Below are 4461 nucleotides of genomic sequence, written 5' to 3' on the forward strand. Positions count from 1 at the left end.
TTCGGGCGGTGTGTTACCTCAATGTGTAAATGCTTGTTACTGCCACGTCTATTATGTTTAGCTAACGTGCCTGTTTTTCTCCGTCGCTTTGCTTTACGAGTGCAGTGTCGCCTTCTTATGTGTTGAGCTCTTTTTCTGTGGCAATGTTATTGCCAGGTACTTAGGTTTTCTTTTTTATGGCTTGGCGAGCTCATTGCCCAATAATTTACTTTTTTTTGTGTGTGATGACCCTGCATGGGTGTTTGGTTATTTTTCTGCGGCATGATAATGCAGGTACTTTATATTTCATTATTTTTGAAGAGTGGCGAACTTGTCGCCTAATATTTCATTTATTTATTGTGGCGGTGGTCAAAAACAAAAACAAAAAAAATACACCGGTTCTCGTCCAAAAAAAATACACCGGTTCTCGTCCAAAAAAAATACACCGGTTCTCGTCCAAAAAAAATACACCGGTTCTCGTCCAAAAAAAATACACCGGTTCTCGTCCAAAAAAAATACACCGGTTCTCGTCCAAAAAAAATACACCGGTTCTCGTCCAAAAAAAATACACCGGTTCTCGTCCAAAAAAAATACACCGGTTCTCGTCCAAAAAAATACACCGGTTCTCGTCCAAAAAAAATACACCGGTTCTCGTCCAAAAAAAATACACCGGTTCTCGTCCAAAAAAAATACACCGGTTCTCGTCCAAAAAAAATACACCGGTTCTCGTCCAAAAAAAATACACCGGTTCTCGTCCAAAAAAAAATACACCGGTTCTCGTCCAAAAAAAAAATACACCGGTTCTCGTCCAAAAAAAATACACCGGTTCTCGTCCAAAAAAAATACACCGGTTCTCGTCCAAAAAAAATACACCGGTTCTCGTCCAAAAAAAATACACCGGTAAAAAAAATAAAAATAAAAAAAAATACACCGGTTCTCGTCCGATCACCGAAGTTAAGCAACATCGGGCCCGGTTAGTACTTGGATGGGTGACCGCCTGGGAACACCGGGTGCTGTTGGCTCTATCTCATTTTTTCATTTTTACGTCGCTGCACCTGCCAGCCCTCTTTTCATACTAACTTTCAGGTGTTGACAAAGATGCTTCCCCAAGCATTTTACACTACTGTATCAAACGTAAGATACGAAATTACAGTAATGAACTGAGTTTGAGCAAGAATGAGCGAAAGAAGAGTGCTAGGACGCCTCGGAAATAACAACACACTACGAATCGACAGATGAGTTCTGAAATAAGTCAGGGCGTACTGTTTTGTAGCAGTGCTAAATTCCACTAAGTGAATAAACAAACAAAACAAAAACAAAAACAAAAAAAACAAAGAAATAAAATCTTCCGTTCTCGTCCGATCACCGAAGTGAAGCAACAACGTCAGTACTCGGAAGGGTGAGCGCCTGGGAACTCTGGCTGTCTTCATTTTTCGCTTTTCAGTCACTACTCCTGGCAGCCAGCCTTTTTCCATATCACCTTTCTGTTGTGACAAAGAGACTTCCTCAAGCATTTTAAACGGCCGTAAGGTACGAAACTGCAGTAATTAACTCAGTTTGAAGGAGAATGTGCCAACCAAGTTTGCCAGGAAGTCTTTGAAAACGACAAAACAGTACGAATCGGGCGGTATGCTCCGAAATGCGGTAGCGCCTGCCTATCGTTCTGCTGCGGCGTGCAGCTCCAAATTCGATCTGTAATCATAAATTTATTCTTTTGTCGTCTCGCCTCCTCCCGCAGACGTTTCTCGCGCTTGTGCTGTCATATGGACCGCGACCCGAGCGGCAGCGAGCGGCAGTCGGGACAAGTCGGGATGGAAGGGGGGGACAGGTGCGAATGGACCGCGCAAATTACGCAAATATCTGGAAGCGCGGCGTGTGTCAGCCAGGTGAGAAAGCCTCCGTCGGTCCAGCAGGACACTGCCACACCCCGCGCAGTCCCCCCGCCGCCCGGCCGCGCGCAAGCCCCGCGCCGGATAACAGGAACAAGGCGCGTCGCCAGCGAGTGTCGGAGGCCACACGCACCAAACGAATGACAGGCGGTGCACCGAGCAGCCGTGTTGTGCGCCTTACCTACGTCCGGCAGTCGCCTCTGAGACGCCGAGGCGAGCGCGCACTCCGCGCCACCTTCCAGGTGGAAGGACGTGCTTTGCGTCAAATGTGCCACGGAAAGCGGCGATTGCGTGTGTTGGGAGAAGAGGCGAATGCTTCTTCTGTGGTGCGGCTACAGTATAAGGACGCCAACGGCCATACCATGTTGAATACACCGGTTCTCGTCCGATCACCGAAGTTAAGCAACATCGGGCGCGGTTAGTACTTGGCTGGCTGCCCGCCTGGCAACACCTCGGTGCCGAGCGAGCAGTACTTCCGTGTGCGACTTGGCCGGCGGCGCCTCGTGTGTCGTCCGTCTTCTGCCTAGCGGCTGTCTTTCATCAAGTCCGTAAGTCATGGAAAGTTTCTATGATGATAGTGAAGAACGCCAAAATAACGTGCAATGCGAATTCTATAGTTCCGTTGGAAAAACCGTCTGCTTTCGAAATTCATCGTTGGATACTCGAGGAATTGTGTTTATCGGCCGATGACGTTCTCGGTGTTCAGTTTGACACTTTTCTCAATTCCGTGTTTTTGAAGCTAAAGACTCCAGAATTGTGTGATACCGTTGTCAATGTTAATGATGGTATCCGTAAATTTAGACATTTAGACGGTCGCATTAGTAACGTGACTATTTCTCATGGCGGGTTTGGCCTTCGAAATGTTCGTGTGTTTAACTTGCCTTTCGAAATCCGGAATGACACAATATCTTGTCATTTGCGGCCGTACGGGACTGTGCTATCTGTCATTAAAGAGAAGTGGTCCTCCGCCTATATTTTCCAGGTTGAAAATGGCGTGAGGAGTGTAAAGATGGTCGTACGACAGCATATTCCGTCCTTCTTGTTAGTTAACGGCCATCGTGCTTTTATAACCTATAGTGGTCAACCTCAGACGTGTTCCTTTTGCGGTGCTGTCGGTCATTACCGACAAAACTGCCCTAAACGCAGGCCGCCTGTTCAGTTGCCACGTGAGGATGTTTTAAGTGGGCCTAGTTTTGCTTCTGTTGCTGCACCATGTTTAGGTTCCGCCGCCCCCCCCCGCCCCCCCCCCCCCCCCGCACGTGTGCCTGTCGCGGCCGCCCCCCTGTACCGGCCGCCGCTGACGCCATGGATACGTCTGTTCCTAATAGTGACTGTTTCTGTAGCTCCTGTTGAGCCCTCTTTGGTCGCGGATGCGACAACTGTACCTGTTAGTAAAAAACCGGTAGTGGACGATTTTTCACCGGAATCCGTGCCGCCGTCGGCCGAATTTGTTCCGCATACTGTCCCGGTTACGGAACCCGATAAATCGGCGGTTGTTCCAACCACCGTCCCCGACAGTGTTTCTGCTGCCAGTGCTGTTGTCGTGGGAAGTGACAATTTTACTGCCCCTAAACCGCGTAGGGACCGTAATGTTGCTCGTGCTTCTGGCACACCGCGTTTACGTACTGCCAGTAGTTCTGCTTCGTTTAATACGCGTGGTCTGTCGGACAAAAATCGGAGTCCGTCTCCGGTGGCGCGTTCTCCTGCCCCCCCCTCAGGGTCGGTCGGTCGGTCGGTCGGTCAGGCGACTTCTGGACAACCGGCCACGCGCGCCGGCGTAGACCTCGGCCACCGCCCGTCTCGGGGAGGGGGGCGGCAGGCGCCAGGCGAAAAAGGAGACATCTTCCCGCACCCAGCCGGAGGGTGATGTTACTGCCACGCAACAACGTGATATCACGGTGCAACATCTAAAAACATTCTTGAGTCAACCGACTTCTGCTGCCGATTCCGACATGGCGGTGGATCCGCCTGTGTCTGTGACACCCCCCCCCCCCCTCTTACCTACTAAAAGAAAGGCTGAAGATTCGCACCATCGTCGTGCCCCCCCCTTCCACCCACGATTTGGTGCCGGCCTTCTCTTCGGATGTCGCAATGCCCGCCGTGGAGCATTCCGTCACAGGGGGTACCGTCACAGTTTCTGGGACCCCCACCGCCCCCGCCCCCGCCCCCCCTCCTAGTCAATCACGGGATTGGTCGGAGGACGTTGAGGCCGGTGATTCCCATTAGCGTGACTCTTTTTATGTCCTTCCCCCTCCTAGCACGTTGGTATGTTTTATTGTGTTTTAAGCGTTTTCATGTTTTTATGTTCTTGTTTTTTCCCTGTGTTTTACGTGTACATGTTTCACGACTGTAGCCAGTGGAACATTTTAACGGTTAATCTTAATAAGCTGCGAAATCCGCAGAAAGCTATGCTTCTTAAAGATTTTTTGTATGATAATCATGTCGCATTTTTACAAGAGGTGACTTGTGAAGCGCTTTTATATTTGAACGATTTTACTGATTTTATTGTGATTGACAATGTTGCGCCTGATCCTGATAAGGGCACTGCAATTTTAGTACGTTCTGGCTTACCTGTCTCTAACGTTGACATTTT

At 49.4% G+C, this 4461-nt stretch overlaps 1 pseudogene; it reads left to right on the forward strand.

Annotated features, from left to right (window-relative positions):
- The first annotated feature begins 2215 nt into the window (after nucleotides 1-2215).
- On the forward strand, nucleotides 2216-2333 carry LOC126189786 (5S ribosomal RNA; annotated as a pseudogene).
- Nucleotides 2334-4461: the final 2128 nt, after the last annotated feature.

The sequence above is a fragment of the Schistocerca cancellata genome, chromosome 5 (assembly GCF_023864275.1).
Source record: "Schistocerca cancellata isolate TAMUIC-IGC-003103 chromosome 5, iqSchCanc2.1, whole genome shotgun sequence".
Classification (NCBI taxonomy): Eukaryota; Metazoa; Arthropoda; class Insecta; order Orthoptera; family Acrididae; genus Schistocerca; species Schistocerca cancellata.